The sequence below is a fragment of the Pinus tabuliformis genome, chromosome 9 (assembly GCF_031772625.1).
Source record: "Pinus tabuliformis cultivar Carrire ecotype Pingquan chromosome 9, CPIR1, whole genome shotgun sequence".
NCBI lineage: Eukaryota > Viridiplantae > Streptophyta > Pinopsida > Pinales > Pinaceae > Pinus > Pinus tabuliformis.
The window spans coordinates 1915749211-1915768138 of NC_142307.1; positions in this window are offsets into that span (position 1 = coordinate 1915749211).

An 18928-nucleotide genomic window follows, 5' to 3' on the forward strand; every position below is an offset into this window, starting at 1 on the left:
TTCCATCCTTCTATCCACCAACCAACTTCGTGCACTCTTTCTCCATCCTATTTCTCTGCCCCTGAGTCATCACAAGCTCCATCTCCACCTTACCTATCCACCCATACCGTTCCATCACTTCACCATCACCCAAAACTTCCACTTACAGCACATCCTGTAGAAGTTAGCAGACTTCCTGTAGAATTCCTTAGTTTCCTGTAGGATCCCCTACAAACATCCTGTAGAAGCCTGCAAACTTGGTTGCCGAGCATCTGAACGTTGTAGACTTCTGTGGACTGATGCTAGGGACCCTCCGGGACCTCTCCTAGCCATCCTGACCTTTCCAAGCTTTCTCTCCCTTCGCACCACCTCTGCACAGCCAAACCCTAATAAGAAACAAAACCATAATCACTCCATCCACTTAAGCAAAAATACAAAAACAATGTTCTTTTCAATGGAAGTAGTTTGAGTTCATGCATTCCACATCATTAGAAGTAATGGCATCCTTGTTAGACATTTGCACTTTCACTATTGCATCATAGAGGTCAAACTAGTCAAATTAGGGTTTACTAGGGTTTCATGTTTTGGTTGGCTTTCAGTTCATTTTTGCAAAGTAGATCAATTTCCCTTGAGATAGCCTTCGTCCATCATTTAAGAAAGCTTCTTCTGAGAGCATATAGAAGTTGGCTTGAGCCCTAGCGGACTTGTGCCAGCTGACCAAGTGACAGCTGCGACAAGAGCTAGTACCTGTGCATACAGCACCGTCGCTTCCAAGTTTGTACGAACTACCGGGTTGATAAAATTAGAGATAGGAAGCTCCAGGAGTTGTAGCATTATTGCTACAATACTGGAGCCCACCATATAGAAAGGAGGTCTTGTCATTTGCGTCATCTAAGAATTGTTCATTTGTGTAATGTAAAGAAGGTTGCCCCCTCAAAGAGGCTTATATATAAGGCATTTCTCTATCTTTTCTATCTTTCTGTGAGCTGGTTTCATAACATTTGGTATCAAATCTTTGGATTCTAGGGTTTTCACTGCTCCAAACAGGTCATCGTGGAATTTTCGCTATAATTTTGTTTTTGAGACGTTTTCGAAGCTAAAACTAAAACCCATTTGAGATGAAATCTTGCTGAACCTCAGGTTTGAATTTCAGAGCTTGTCTCACTATATTTTTAGAGATATGATCTAAGGAAGTTATAGTTTTTGCAAGCTCCAGCATTTCATCTAAAACAGGTCATCATGGAATTTTTACTATAATGTTTTTGCTACGAATTTTCAGAAGATAAAACAAAACCCATTTGAGAAGAAATTGGTCTGAACCCTAGGTCTGAATTTTAAATCTTATCTCACTATATTTGCTTATATATGATCTGAGGAATTTAGGGTTTTTGCAGACTCCCAAATTACATGGTAAACAGGTGACCTTGGGAAAATCATCATAACTTTCTCTTTGAGCATCATATGAAAATTTCACAAGAAGTTACAAAAAGAGGACAGACGGTAGATTTCTGTATGTATTTTTGAGATCTTAAGGTCAAAAGAGTGACACGTGGCATGTCATACAAGGTCGCTATTATGAAAAGGTTTATAATCAGGTCATCTTGGGAAATTGTGCATAACGCTTTCTTGGGGAATCCAATTTCGATCAAACTAGTGGCATTGGAAAGAGGACACAGAGGACTACTACAGGCCTTGATGTTAGAACTGGAATATTCAAAATTGCAGAGTTACATCCATTTCAAGATTGAGCTCCTAAAATCAAGAAAAAGTGAGATGAGGAAGTTTGATGGCAAGGATCGCGTAAATTGGATACTACAGATGGAGAAATATTTTGATCTACATGGTGTACCACTATTACAAAAGGTATGTATTACATCTAATCATTTAGAACCGAATCAATTTTTATTGTATAAAGGGCTTTGTTCTTGTAAACCACTTGTCACGTAGTTAATTTTCACGGAGGAAATGATAACACATTATGAGGATACAAAGAGAAACACCTTCTTTAGCCAATTGAAAAATCTCAAACAAAAGTATCCAATAGAAAAGCACATTGTGGACTTTCAAAAATTGAATATAAGGGAAAATGATATTCCATAGAAGCAGAGGATTGATGTCTCCATAGGGACTTTAAAGGATAACATTCAACATGAGGTTCGTCTTTGGGAACCTGATTAATTGGAGAAGGCATTGAGGTTGGCAATAAAAGTGGAAAGCAAAATTATGGAAACAAGGAATTCTACCTCTCACAACTATAAACATAGAAGTGTTGTTTCTCCTAGCCTTCCACAACCTACAAGGGTGACACCACAACAATTGGAAGAAAAAAGAGAAAAAGGGCTTTGTTACAATTGTTATAGCAAATGCACTAAAGGTCATAAGTGTGCTGAGAACAAATTATTTTACATAGATTATGAAGAGGAGGAAGAAAAGGATCAAGAAACATCAAAAGAAGAGGATATACACCAAGAACCAACCCCAGAGAAAGAAGAAATGAATCTGACCATATCTTGTAAAGAAATGGCAAGAATTACCACTCCTCAAACTCTCAATATAGAAGGACATATCAAGAAGAAAAAGGTTCAAGAAGTGAAAGATCACATTGAGAAAGAAGAAATGAATCCAACCATATCTTGTAATGCATTGGACAGAATTACCACTCCTCAAACTATCAAGATAAAAGGACATATCAAGAAGAAAAATGTTCAAGAAGTGAAAGATCACATCAAGCATCAAGAAATGAACCCCACCATATCTTGTAAAGAATTGGAAGAAATTACCACTCCTCAAACTCTAAAGATAGAAGGACATATCAATAAGAAAAAGGTTCAAGCAATGAAAGATCACATCGAGCATCAATAACAAGTTCTCCAACTTTTAAAGGATAACGCCACTTTGGTGCAGAATCGAATGAAACAACAGGTAGATCAACATTGCAGTGAAGAATGTTTTGATGTAGGTGATTGGGTATCTTTACGGCTACATATCAAGCAAGCTATTTATGAGAAGGAAATGTTGGCAATACTACATGAACTTAAGAAATGGCGACCTTACCCAATGGGAAGACACTTCAAGGTAAAAATGGATCATGATAGTCTTAAATAGTTTTTAGAACAAATATTACCTTTAGAAGAACAGAAAAAATGGGTCACAAATATGTTGGGTTATGACTTTGACATCATCTATAGAAAAGGGAAGTAAAATGTTGTTGCAGATGCACTCTCAAGAAAGGATGAGGATGTGGAAGCATTGTTTTGTGCTATTTCTGTTATCCAACCAGATTGGATAAACGAAGCAAGGGTGAATGGAAGAAGGACAAAGAAGTTTGGCCACTCCTTCAAAAGTTGCAAAAGATCCCAATTCAAACAATATTGCCGGAACTTGAAGAGGAAGGAAAAATCATATTGGAACCTGGAGCAGTCACAGAAGCAAGAACCCGACAGCTACGACATCAATCAATTTCAGAGTATCTCATCAAGTGGAAGAACTTAGTCGCTGAAGATTCCACATGGGAGGACAAGAATTTTATACAGAAGCATCAAGAACTACTCAAGCATTGAGGAAAACACTTTTTGAAGGAGAGGGGCATGTTAGGCCCCTATACTACTAGCTTAACCCCTTATAGTTATTAGTATAACCCCCTTATTATAATGTTGTAGCCATGTAGTGCCCATATTGTTATTATTGTTCCCTTACATTATTATCGTTATGTCGGCTCTAATTATATTATGACCCCTTAGACTCCTATATATAGAAAGGAGGTCTTGTCATTTGTATCATCTAAGAATTGTTCATTTGTGTAATGTAAAGGAGGTTTCCCCCTCGAAGAGGCTTATTTATAAGGCGTTGATCTATCTTTTCTGTCTTTCTGTGAGTTAGTTTCATAACAACTACAAAGTTTGAAGAAGGATAGAGAATCTTGGCCAGAGGTGCACAAAGAGGTTTGGTGTTTGAAATGTAAGGGTGAAGGGCATGATAAAGATCATCGTCCTCTCTTCGCGAATTATGTTGTAGGGGGAGGGCCAATGCCCTTGAGGCTGGAAGCTCAAGCAGGGCCAAGTGTATGGCCCACATTGTGGTGTGCTATCTTTCAAGTAGCTGGAAAACATGTGATAGATAATTTACACTTATTGTAGAAATTTGTATAGACAACACAACAACTCTTTTGCAACTTCTACCATTCAATGGGGCACGATGAGTGCAATTGATGTAGTTATGAGTTAATGATGGATAGAATGCCCATGTGTCAAGTGAAGACAAAAGCTTGGCCTCTGGATCAAGGCACTTGGGGCCGCGAGGAGGATATCAGGGGCGCAGACGAGGTCGAGGTAGAGGAGGACCTGCACGAGGTCAAGGACAAGTTATTTGCTACAATTGTGGTGGTCCAGGACACTACACGTGAGAATGCATGAACCCAACATGCCTGTCATGTAGATACTGCACTTAGTTTGACCAAGCGACATAAGACTACCCTGTACCAATAGCTAAGATGGACAAAAAGGCGATGCAACCTATGCAAAACCTACTGATGATGAGGGTTGAACCCTGAGAAGAAGACCCCAATGTGAATATTGTGTTGTGACGTGGAATGAAAGCTAGCAAAGATAAGGGAAATCAGCCTGAGAGGTTGAATGGGTCTACAAAGCTCCAGAGAAGGAGGTTGGCTTTGATTTGGAGCGCACGAAGGAAACTTCCATGGAAGCAAACAAAAGCTTCACTAAGGCCTGTACCTCAGGAACTCAGGATAAGCATTTTGAATAAATGGACCTATCCATGCTTACTACATTTTTGGAGACCTGTATGAATTTGCTATGCGATAGCAAGGCCATAAAGGGATTACAGGAGTTGATCAATAAACGTGCTGGTAATACTCCTTAGGGACTGCACGTGGTCAGGAAAATTGGTAAGCATAAGGCAAGAATAGGGCGTGAGATGAGGCTCACCACACAAACAGGAGAATATGAAATGGACCAAGTTATTCTAGATCTAGGATCCGACGTGAATGTTTTACCTAAACAAACATGGGAGAGAATGGGGAGACATGCGTTGCAGTGGTCTCCTATTCAATTGAGGATGGAGAATTAGCAAAATATTATCCCCATGGGAAGATTACAAGGAGTGACAGTCAGTATTAAAGGTGTGAGTGCGTTGTAGAATTTCTCATTGTAGAACACCAGATAATGCAATATACTAAAGCAAAATACAAGATCTACGTCTACAACAAACTTTCGGAAGCTTAATCGAATTTGAGTAAGATAAAATAGAACAAATATAATTGAGAACAAGAAATCAATCACACATGAACATAGAAGAATACTCTAGGGAAAGCCTCGGCTAAAAACCCTGATCTTTGTATTATCATACAAGTGGAAATATCTCAGGATTACGCAATGCTTTAGCTCACAAGCTATCCATCTCTCATTAAAATCCCTTACTATTGCTCATAGACAATCAAAGGCTTCTCACAAACCTTCTCCTCTGCCCCCGAAGCCTCATATTTCTTTGCACAGCTTCTCCTGCGGTCCAATTTTGCCACCTATGTGAACTCACCTCCAACACTGCTCACTAAACTTAGAAGTAATTGCTCAATCCTGAAGGAGATAATTCCTTTTGCATGGATAAGTTTCGTATATAGGAAAAATCCTCCAACTAATAGTACACTATCCCTTCCTCTGATCTAAACTAGATTTCTGACTGAACTGACATGCATGAGTTATTTATGAGAGAATATTCACTTATTTAGAGAACACTAGTTGCATGCATGCATGCATTAATTGACTGAACTCACAATTAGTTCCTCCAACTGTTTGGAACTAATTTAACTAGACTTAACCCAATTAACTGAGCTAACTGATTACAACTCACCCTTATCTCCTTAATTAATAACGTCCTCAATCAAAGGGATAAATGTTGCATGTCTTCACATAGACTTCATGTTTGATTTTCTCCGACTAATTAACTCAAGATGAATTAATTAATTATTTTACAAATAGGTGCTTAGCTTAAATTCGAATTTTAATTCTCAATTTTAATTCAGGGAATAATTAAAATTAGAATCTATCCTGAAATTCTATTTATAGAAATGCTATTTTTAGCATTTCTATTTTATCATTCCTTGTTGCTATTTCCAACACTAGTACCCAAACTGCTATTTATAGCAATGCTATTTTTAGCATTTCTTGTTGCCATTTTCAACAATCCCTCTCAACAAGAAAGGCATTCAACTCGAACCTGATCTTGAACCTTTGGAATGTTCTGCATGCAGAACTTCTCCCAAGTGTTATTGCTCTAGCAACTCTAGAAACAAAAAAAATCTCCCAACTTACCTCTTTGTTGGGCTAGAAACACCATCTGATGTTGAATCTCCCTCTGCCACTAACAAGTGATCCCTCTGTGACCTCTGAGCTACTACAACACTCAATGCATCTCGCACTATTACACATCTCTCTGTGCCATCCTACACTGGTGCAACACTCTTGTGCCTCTCACACTGTTGCAGCCTGCTAGCTCTGCACTGGCTTGGGATTCCTACACTATAGCTCTCTTTGCCGCTCCATCCACATCTGTCTATACCCACTCAACCAGTCCTACTACTCCTTGTCGAGGATCCTATAGTAAGGTCTAATCAAAGAGGTTTGGTACCTCAATGATCCTACCCCTATTCTAGCCTTATTGGGACTATCACTCCACATCGCCCCACCTCCTACCTGGAGCTATGGATGCATGTGCTCCCTCTGCCCACTTGGCTCAAAATTTCCCCCTACTAGAGGTCTCTACATGAGTGGATGCCTCCACACGATCTCATCTCAGCTTCTCCAGTTGTGGCTACTCCACAACCTCCTGAAGCTGCTTCAGCAATTGTGGTTCCTCCACAATTGTCTGAGACTTCTTCTGGTGCTGCATGTTGAGAGGTAATGTACTCTCCCTCTTAGCCACCAAGTCTCCAATAGTTGCCTTACTCCTCAATGCTTTGCATGCATCTTGAACCTCAAGATCATACAGGTTCTTAACTCGTGAACCGATCTGCTTCACCCGTCTCATGGTGACGTATCTAAGAAAAACCTTTCCCTTACTAAAGACTACATCATAGCCTTTGTCTTCTAGAATTGCGATCGATACCAAGTTTTTCTTCAACCCTAACACATACTTCACATTTGTGAAGATAATGCGAGCTCCATGCTCCCTCTAAAAAACAACTGTGCCTACTGCTGAGACACTATACTTTTCATCATTACCCATCGCTATGAGTATATGGAGATATTTCTCCTCCAAGGTACTGAACAAACTCTTATCGCTGGTCATGTGGAATGAAGCTCCATTGTCAAGAGACCATCCACATCCCACCATGGATGAAACCATGCACGTGAAGAGAGTGAAATCCAACTCGAACTGTGAGGCCAATCTCTCACCTTTGGATCCTTCCTTGGATCCCATCTTGGATTTCTTCATTGGATAATTTGTAGCAAAATGGCCCACCTTATGACAATGAAAGCATCGCACTTTCAATTTGTCAAACTTCTTCCCACCATGGGAAGAACTAGATTTGGGATGAAAAACTTCTCCTTCCCTTTCTTTGCCTTACTCGCTAAGGCACAATTTTCTTCATCCTCCTTGGATGAAGAACCATCTCTGGTGCTTCATCTTATCTCCTCCTACATCAAATCCAACCAAAGTCATTCCCAATCTGGCAGTTTCTCTCTTCCATTTACCAAGTCTTGGTAGCTATTCCAGCTCTTAGGAAGACCAAGGAGAGCAAGCCTCACCATGTCATCATCGGGAGTCATGATCCCTACACTTCCAAGCTCATCCCTGCAGATGGTGAGCTTGTTCAGATATGTAGAGATCATGTTGCCCTTTTCACACTTGATTTTCTGAACCTTGTCTTTCAGCGCCAGCTTCGTCTGATCATTGTTGTTCTTATATAGATCTTTCAATGTTTTCCACATCGAAAACGGTGTCTCCTTCCCCTGGAGACTTGAGACTATGTGGTCTCGAACTCCCTCTAGAAGGATTCTCCTTGCTCTAGCCACATATTTCTTCCATTCCGCAAATTCTGAGCATTAGCCACTGCTGGCTTGGGGAATTCTTGATCAATGAAGTTCTTTAGATCGTTATCCTCTAATACTGCTTCCATGTGATACTTCCAGGCTATGTAATTTGGGCTGCCATCAAGGGCATACTCAAGTCTTAAACCATTGAACACCATTGGTGAAATTAAGATGTGATAAGAATTTGAATTCTGTAATCAGGAACTTCTCCCTTCTTTGTATACTTTTCTTCACTTTGATCACCTTTTCTCTGATACCATGTAGAATTTCCCATTATAGATCACCAGATAATGCAATATACTAAAGCAAAATACAAGATCTACTTCTACAACAAACTTGCAGAAGCTTAATTGAGTTTGAGCAAGATCAAATAGAACACATATAACTGAGAATGAGAAATAAATCACACATGAACACAAAAGAATACTCTGGGGAAAGCCTCATCTAAAAACCCTGATCTCTGTATTATCATACAAGTGAAAATATCTCAGGATTACACAAAGCTTTAGCTCACAAGCTATCCAGCTCTTAGTATAATCCCTCACTACTACTCATAGATAGTTAGAGGCTTCTCACAGACCTTCTCCTCTACCCTCCAAGCCTCCTATTTCCTTGGACAGTTTCTCCTAGGGTCCAATGCTGCCACCTGTGTGATTTCACCTCTCACGCTGCTCAATAAACTTAGAAGTAACTGCGCAATCTTGAAGGAGATAATTCATTCTGTATGGATGAGTTTCCTATATAGGAAAAATCCTCCAACTGATAGTACACTGTCCCTTCCTCTCATCTCAACTGGGTATCTGACTGAACTGACATGCATGAGTTATTTATGAGAGAATATTCAGTTATCTAGAGAACACTAGTTGCATGCATGCATGCATTAATTGATTGAACTCACAATTAGTTCCTCCAACTGTGTGGAACTAATTTAATTGGACTTAACTTAGTTAACTGAGCTAAGTAATTACAACTGAAATACAACTAATCCTTATCCCCTTAATTAAGGGATAACTTCCTCAATCAAAGTCATAACTGTTGCCTGTCTTCAAATAGACTTCTGTTTGATTTTCTCCAACTAATTAAGTCAAGATGAATTAATTAATTATTTTACAAACAACTATTGAGCTCAAATTCGAATTTTAATTCTCAATTTTAATTCAGAGACTAATTAAAATTGGAATCTATCCTAAAGTGATATTTATAGCAATGCTATTTTTAGCATTTCTATTTTATCATTCCTTGTTTCTATTTCCAACATTGGTACCCAAACTGCTATTTATAACAATGCTATTTTTAGCATTTCTTCTTGTCATTTTCAATAGGCGTTGGCCGATTTTGAAGTGATAGAGATTGTGAATGATAGCAATCCCTACCCTACGCTCCTTGGGATAAACTGGGCTATCGACATGAAAGGAGTGATCAATTTAAAGAAGTGTACGATGTCATTTAAAAGAAAGTTGCTTTGTGTTGTAGTACCGTTGGACCCTACAAAATGACCGCGCTACACTAAACCAGTCCGCGATTATGAAAGTGACGATGATCTAGACCATATTTATAAGATAACAGTGTGAAATCAAGATTGGGTGAACCCAACAACAGATGGAAGTATTTCATGGTACTGCGAAAGCTCCCGCACATCAGACTAAGACAAGGAATTGGAACATTGGCAGAATAGATTGCATGAATTGTCTACGCTATGATGTAACATGATGACCAAATCGCTACGTTGTTTATCATCAATGGTAAGAAGTCTGCCTTATTATGATGGTTTAACTGACATTGATAAATTTATGGATGCATTTGAAAGGGAAGTGTCGGAGAAGCATCGCTTCCAAGACTTGGACTTGGCACTGTGCGCTATGCCTGCAAGATGGTGGGGTACGCATAAAGACAACTTCGATGGATAGTGAAAATATAGAAGAATGATGAGGGTGCAGTTTCATCACCCAAAGGTATGATTGATAGAGAAATACGATGGAAGGAGTGATCCACGCGATCACTTTGCCAAATGGATCAATTCTTATGGAGCATAACTGCAACTAGAGTGGGTGCATCTGTTCTGTCACACATTGGATGTAATACCTATGAATTGCGATTTGGAGATAGAGCTCCACCATGGCACGGATGAATGGGATATTTTGATATAGGGATTCTTGATGACATTCAACTTTGAAGATGGATTTGAGTGCATTGATGAATTGTTGCTATAATGTGACGACTGAAGAGGAAGATGAGGATCCGAGGGACATTAATATCCCAAAAGCAGAAGGCCACCGTGAAGTGGAGGGACCACAGATATAGAATCCTAATATCACCGCGCTACTAAAAATGAGACAAGTGAACATTGGGATAGAGGTGGAGCCGAGGTTTGTGAAGATAAGGGACTACTAGGATGATGCTATGGTCGATAAGGTTGTTGAGTTGCTCTACGAGCATCAAGGTTTGTTCCCTACAAAAGTTTCAGACCTGAAAGGGATTATAGGCAATTTAGGGGTAATGACGATAACGTTGAAACCAGATGCGAAGCCTATGAAGAAAAGGCCATAACGCCTCAATCCTAAGTACAAAGAAAGGGTCCACTTAGAATTGGATAAAATGTTAGCGGCAGGGATCATTGAACCAGTGGAGGAGTCCAACTGGGTAAGTTCTATGGTTGTTCCAGAAAATAAGCAGAAGGATGAAATAAGGATATGCGTAGATCTCAGGAAGCTGAATGACATTTGCATGCATGATCCATTTCTGACTCCGTTCACCGATGAAGTCTTGGATAATGTAGGAGGATAGGAAGCATATTCATTCACTAATGGGTTCTCTGGGTACCATCAAATCAAGATCGCGCCAAAAGATAGGAGAAAGACGACCTTCGTGACTGAACGGGGATGCTTTCAGTATAATGTAATGCCTTTTGGACTGAAGAATGGCCCGATGATATTTTTGTGCGTAGTCATCGCAACATTCAAGGACTTCATTCACAACCTCTTGGAGGTATACTTTGATAATTAGATGGTGTTTGGGCTGGTGAATCGCCATGTAGCTAGTCTACACTTGATGCTGGATACATGCCAAAGGTGTCAGATAATTTGAAGAAATGTTTGTTTTATGTTCCTTTCAAAATCTTCTTGGGCCATGTGGTATGCAAACAAGGATTAATGGTGGACCCTGCTAAGATCATGGTCATAGTCAATTTGGAGGCACCAAGAAGTGTCAAATAGTTGCGCGCAAAACTGGGGAATACTAGTTATTACCAAAGTTCATCAAGAGTTATGCCCAAATTACCGCGCTGATGGAAAAACTGTTGAAGAAGGATCCTATATTTTGTTGGAATGACGAATGTCAGTGAAGCTTGGATGCGTTAAAAGAAACTATGGTCACGTGGCAATCCTAGTCTTCCCAGACTAAAAGAAGGGATTTCATGTGCATCTGGATGCGTCAAGCATTGCGCTAGGAATAGTACTAACAAAGGCTGGTGAGGGAGAATTAGATCACCCTATAGTGTTTGAAAGTAGGAATTTGTGTAAGGCTGAGAAGAATTATTTGATAACAGAGGGCAAAGGTTGGGCTATGGTGTATGCACTCCAGAAGTTTAGACACTACTTGCTATGTGGACACTTTAAGATGTATATAGATGGGTGCACAGTATATCATCATCGCGATTGAGTATTTGACAAAATGGGGAGAGGTGCAGCATGTAAAGCATTGTATAGGGGAAACAACAAGGAAGTTCTTCTTTGAATATGTGCTGACTATGTTTGGTTTCCTGAAGATTTTGATGAGCAATCGCGGTACACATTTCCTTAATGAAACGATCAATGCACTAATGGAGGAATTCCAAGTTTATCATAGAAAGAGCACGCCATATCACCGATAGGATAATGATATGGTTGAATCATTTAATAAGATATTAGAGAATGCGCTGACAAAATTTTGCAATGCACAGAGGAATGATTTGGACATGCGCGTACCTGTGGTGCTACATGCTTACAAAACTACTTGTAAGAAGTTGACTCGACAAACACCCTTCAGGCTTGTCTATGGCATAGAAGTTGTGATGTTAATGGAGTATATTGTACCTAGTCTACGCATAGCAACGTTCATAGGAATCACGGATTGTGGAACCCTGGAAAAGAGGCTTGCGCAGATGATAGAGCTTGAAGAAGATAGATTTTTGGCTGGATTCCATTAGCAAGTTTAGAAGGAGCGGGAAAATGCATGGCATGATCAACACATCAAACTGTGCACCCTCAAGGTAAACAATTTGGTTTTATTATATGATAGCAAGTTTGATAAATTTTCAAGAAAATTTCAGATGCATTGGCTGGGGCCATATGTCATCAAGGAGATTACCGATCGTGGAGTAGATCAAGTTGTGAAATTGAATGGAGATCCATTTCCTGGAAAGGTAAATGGCATCCGATTGAAGCCATACACTGGGGATCTGACCAGATGATTATATGACAGTAGCACATTGTTAGCTCTCCAGGTAGCTGAAAGGAGGCGGTGGACTATAAACTCCACTTGCTGGGTTGTAGAGCTATGCGACTAGGGGATTGCACGGGATGGAATAATGTCATAGCATCAATAGAAGTGCGAAGGGAGCTATGCTATGGAAGGAGAGATGGCGCACGGTAGACAGAAAGTGACTGTTACTGTCACTGTTCGTGATTTGATAGTGAGAAAATGGCTAAGAGGAGCGGGGAGGGGGGGGGGGGGGGGGGGGGCGGCATTTAAGGCTGAAGTTAAGAGTGAGATCTTTGAAAATATGCCGCCAATCTAGCATTTATGAGTGGATTTTTGGGGGAATGGTCAGATTTGAATTCGAATTTGCCTATAAATTATAGATGGCCACCCAACAAAAAACACTTTGCATTTTGAGAGCTTATGTGTCATGCTATCGGTTGCGCATGAACCCTACATTTTTTGAGGATTTGGTGGCCAGTTCAGTGTTTGACAAGTTACCTAAGGAAACTCAGGAGCTCCTTAATAGCCTCATGTCTACACCCATATAATCCGTAAGTTTGGAAGGTGTTATAGCCTCTAAGGGACCTGCCCCTAAGGTTTTAAGTATGGAGGTGCATGCAGCAGTGCCAAAATCACCAAGGTCGCCTAGGCCAAAACCTATGCCGACAGGAGAGGCTTTCAAGATGAATAATGATAAACAAAAGGTGACACAACCAATGCGTGAGTCACTAAGAAATCATCAAAGAAAAGAGAAGCCCATCACGTAGGAGAAAGGCAACGTGGTAGACCTAGAGGCCGACGAATGCGTAGAGGAAAATGATATGGGTGCAAAGGACATTGATATTGAGGGAGTAGACCCTATCTCAAAGCTGCTAGAATACATCCCTTCGCACCAATGCAAGGTAAAGGTATCGAAGGACCCTGATGAGGGAAAGTTTATCCTTAACACACCCCTGTTGCCAGAAAACATAACATTTGAAGCCCCACGCTTGGTGTGCATCCCATGTTTGAAATTATAGGATTGGGACTTGGGGGACACTAAGCGGTTCCCCCACCTGGCTACTGACAATTTCATGCAAAGAGTATTCCACAAGGACTCAGGTGCCACCATGCTTGAGCCAATGAAGTGGATTCATGGGTTGGAAAAGGCAGGATTGCTGAATCTGCTATGGGTGTTGCATTACCACCATGCTCCCATAAATTTGATAGTTATCAAACAGTTGTTGTGCCTAGTGCATGACGGGTGCCTGTAGTTGGGAGAGTCGATCCCTATAACGGATATGCTAATCCACAGGATCACCCTACTACCCCATTCAAGGTTGAATCCGGCCATGGCATTTGGCGGAAAGATGGGTGACAACGACCTTGTCGACAGGATGAAGGACAAGTTTAAACTTGTCAAGAAGTCAAGCGGTTATTAAATTTTGAGTATTACAAACCTGACAGTGAAGATGGCCACCCAGATCTTAGCTAGCAAGGTGATGAGGAAGCATCGCGTATATGAGGTACCTGCACCAGTGGTTTCATTAGTGGCCCAATGCGCGGAGGGAGTACAATTCAACTGGGTGCACTACCTATGCAGCGAGTGCCTTGCTAACTGCAAAGAGGCACAGGACCACAAGAAAATATTCCACTATTCATGGATGTTACTGTCAATTGTGTTGGTCATGTGGGATTTACTGGAAGACAACCAAATTCCTCCAATCACGAAATATCTTCCAAAAGCATCGAAGTTTGTTTCGCTATGGGACACAAACAACATTGACCAGGTTAGGGAGACTTAAATATTTTGGGTGTTGATGGAGTCAAGCATTCACCAACCATTAATTGTAAGCAATGGCTACCACCAACTATCTTTGAGCAATTGTCGGGATATGCAGAGGTCAAAGCAAACTGCCATTATATTTGCATCTAGGCATGAAAGGACCCAAATCAGAAGTGGTATGATTTACCATACCTAGCAAAAGATGATGCCATCACAATGGTCCTCAAGCGTTGGCCAGCAGATTGGCGCACAACATCAAACTTATCTGTCGGGTCTAGTAAGTCCATGGGAAATCAGAAGAAGGAAGAGGCCCTGTCGAAGATTCGGCAGTTGGCTAAAAAGAGAAAGAAGGAGGTTGAGGAGAAGGCACATGTAGAAGTGGAGCACGCTGCCAAGGAATAAGTAGAAGAGCATGACTCTGAAAGAAGTCAGAGATCTCCTTTGCCATAGACTGAGGAAGAGGAGAAATCAAAGTAGGGTGGTGGAGACCAGGAGAGCATTCCCTTTCGGGTGAAGTGGAATAGGGAGCAGGAGAAGGAAGGGCTGCGCAAAAATAACAAGGCCACTAAGTTGTCCATAGACCCAATCACCTTTGCCGAAGGTGACTTGGATGACATTAGGGATGAGGTCAGGGATATGAAATCGGAACTGCTGTAGCAGTTTGAGCAACAACAGAAGCAAGTTTTGGTCGCCATACAAATGGGTCTGCATGAGCTATAGATCCAAAATACTTGACTGAAGGGCGGTGTAGGGCAGAGTAGCATGGAGTCGACCATCTTAGTGCCAGGAACAACTAGAGTAGCATAGTTGGTTTGCTATTTGGATCCCTGGGCCTTCGCGATACCAGATGGATCTCTGAGCATGGAGGTGGAAGCTGACAAGGCCACTATCAGCACTCTAAAGAATATTGGGTTGAACTTGGTCGAACTCCCAAGTGAATTCCTTCACACACTACAAGCAATTGTGAACGCAGAACTTAGGGCCCAAGAGCAGCACACGCTGAGCGTGATCAGCGAGAAGAACGTTAACAATGAACAAATGTTAGTTCAGAAAACACCAACAATAGACATCTGGAAGAAGGTTCAGGAGAAGAATGAGCGAACTGTAGCAGTAATAACAGAAGTCTACAAAACCGTTATGAAACTACATATCCCAGAAGAGGTGTCGTCGGAGGCCAAGATTCAGAAGTTGGCTGCAGGTGTGCGCGATGCTAGGACCGAGATGGCCAATGTTCAGTTTGAGCTAAACCTAATGATTACAATGCTCGAGTTGAGGGAAAAACCTTCAACTCCACTAGAGGTCAGAGAACAACGCGAGGTAGCTGTCAAGGATGTAGTCGCTACAGTAGACGCTGCAGTGGAAGAATGCACTGCACTCTTCGAGCAGTCAATCGAGGTCCTCATGAGTTTGTAGGAAGATCCCAACCTGCAGAGGTTAAATACCAGGGCAACATAATTGCAGCAATAGTATGACAAAGTTAAAGTGATGACGTGCACCGTCGCTGTCACATAGAGATTGACAAATATGTAGGAGGCAAAGCAACTGAAATAGCAGGTGGAAGCAATGTAGCGAAAACAGGCAGTCCTCAAGGCCATATTGGGTCCTTTGCTAGATGAGGCCTATGTGCTCTCTGCCACTATTGTGGAGAAGTGTTGCAGCCTGCAGAATACACAACATAAGATCCAAGGAGATAGTGCAGGACCAACAACGGAGCAACTGGTGGAGTAGGCCAAGTAGGCAGCCACGCAGTGTACAACTGAAGTTTCAGTGGTGCAAGTGGAGTTGGTAGGTACTCGCAGTAATATCTCCACACTAGAAAGTAGTAATATTTGTTTACGCGTAGAATATCTTAATGCATGCTAAAGATATAAGACACTTAAGTTGATCTGGATAATAACAGACCTAGGCGTAATTACAGAGACACGTAAATGGTTGATTCACCTCTTTAAGTTCCGCGAAAGAATGTCATAGACCTCCATGAAGGTCTAGAGGCTGGTAAGAGGAAGTTATATCGATAAGACCCAAGGGCTTATCAATCTGTGCAAAGGTAGAAAAAGTGATACAAAGGACATCATAACCATATCTAGGTGAGGAAACTTGGTTCCAGCATCCCCCCATACTGCCTCGGGTGAGAATTTAGTCTACAATTTGTGGATTGATGCCGAAGGGGATAGTAGTGTAGGAATTTTCTTGGCTAACTTAATGTTGAACTTGAGTCAGGACCCCCTAAGAAAATAAATGGAATACAATGGAAATTGTATGGTTGGATAGATATTGGTGATATGAATCAAAAACAAATCTTTTCATTGAAAACGAAGTTCGGATGCTCCCATAAATGAGTTCTGATCAGTCTGCTAAACAGCAAAAATAAGTGCACATTCAACAAGTTCAAGTCTCTTCAACCAATCAGGAGGTACTAAGTGTCACTCTTTCGTTGGTCCCGCAAATCAGCCCATCACATCGTATCGGCATAAGTTTTCTCTTAAAAATCAACCCCTAGTCCCGTCAAGATGTGATATGCGAAATCGCATGGATCGCATAGCAAAAACACATCACAACAAGAAGTCTCATTAAGAATATCCCTAACTGTTTCGATAGAGAAACATCCATCGAACCAGATACGAAAATAGAATAGCTTGCAATGCATGGAATGTTTGGGTTCCACGCCGATTGCGACAATCCGATATATACTAGATGCGAAATCGTTATGAACCGTGGTGCATAAACTATTAAGTCTACCATCACAAATCGATCATCATAGTTTTGAAAGTGTGGCGTACTATGTGTGTCCATTTCCTCGCCGATAGCCAATTGCAATGTGTTCCATCGTCGATCGGTGATCACAGCTTTTGAAAGTAGTTGTTCCATCCGTCTCTCTACCAACGCTGATTGCAATTCTGATTTCCGAACGTGCCGGGAAGTATGGCTTCGGTGGCCGAAATGTGGAAAATTTGGTGGATTTCAGGCCAATTTGATGGTTAGTTGCCAGAAAAGGGGAATTTGTTGAGTAAATTGGGGTAGAACTACGAGAGGTCATAACTTCTTTAGTTATTATCCAAATTAGGTGCAAAAAAGAGGAATTCTAGCAGTTTTGGGTATTCTGAAGTCATTGAGACAGGTTTCAGAGGCATTTTCACATTTTAAACACACTTTTGTTGTAATTTTGAGCGTAATAGAGAGGCCCAAACATTGGCATCTGGACCAAGGAGATGTAGCCCAAGAGGGGTGAACTCCTCATCAAATCTCTATGTTGTGTTTTGTATTTTGATGTTCTTTGTTGTTATTTTGTTGTTGTTTAGCATATGTTTTATGTTAAAATGTTTATAACATTTATATCAGAAACTCTCATGGGAATTAGTTAATTAAGAAAAAATGGTGAATCTGTAAGCACTTGATAAGAAAATTATAAGCATCTTGGGTTTTATTCCGAATGGGGAATTAGCACAACATTACTAATCTGGTCCATTTCAGCTCATGTTGGTATCAGAGAATTGGTTTCTTCTTACTAGAATTTCTTGTGCAAAGAAGGAGTATTGTTTTCTAGTTTTTGTGTCATGCTAACAAGATTAAAACTCAAGAGAGGTGAAGGAAATATGGCTGGAAGCCCTAAAGTTGGGTCGAGGGGAAGAATAGAAAGGTTTCCACAATCTCCAACACCAGTTCAACCTCAAGTTGTAGTTGAGACTCCAGCGATCATGTGTCATGAAGGAGAGCCTACAAACATGACAGAAGATGAGAAGACTTTCAGAAATGATTTCTTTGATATGATAGAGATGGGCAAGGTACTCTATGAAGAGAGGAATAGCAAGTTGCAAGGAGAAGGTTCCAAATCTCTGAAAGGAGAAGGCTCTTCAAGAGGAGGTAATGGAAAAGGAGGTAATGGGAATGGAGAAAAACTTCCACCCTCTCTGTCATATTCTTCATATTCTTCTTCAAAAGCATTTTCAAACCCTTCCACTAGTACAACTCTTACTCATACTCATCATTCTTCAAAACGAGGTGGAAAATCACGTCTACCTAAACTAGATGTTAAATTCAAGTTGACCATGTATAATGGTGAAGTGAATGCAAAGAAGCTTGATAATTGGATTCATTAGTTGGAGGTGTATTGTAGAATTTAGAATCTTAAAGAGGATGATATCAAAATTCAATTGCCTTTATTGAGAATGGAGGTTGCAACGCTCATTTGGTGGGAAGCAAGGACTCAATATGAGATCAAAAAACATGGTAAGATATCTATTACTTGGTCTAATTTCATTGTACTATAAAAAGACAATTCTACCCTTTGGCTTATATGAAAAAAGCTATCATGAACTGGAAAAATTTTAGATAGTTAAAAGGTCAAAATGTGCAAGAGTATACTCAGGAGTTTAGGAGAAGAGTTCTTATGCTAGGAGTAGACTTGCAGTCACATGATACTTTTGCTAAAATACATAAGAGGTTTTCATAGCTATCTTCAACACACCATGTTTATGTTTAATCCCACAAATCTTGATGAGGTTTATGTTCAAGGTACACACATCAAAAAAGAGGGAAAAATGTACAAGAAGAAGGTGAGAAGAAGCCATTCCAGAGTGGTGAAATAGGAAAGAAATCTAAAGGAAAGTAGAAGAAAAATGCTTATGTTAAGAAAGAATGGGAGAAACCCATGTGCAAGAATTTTTCCAAAGAGGGCCAT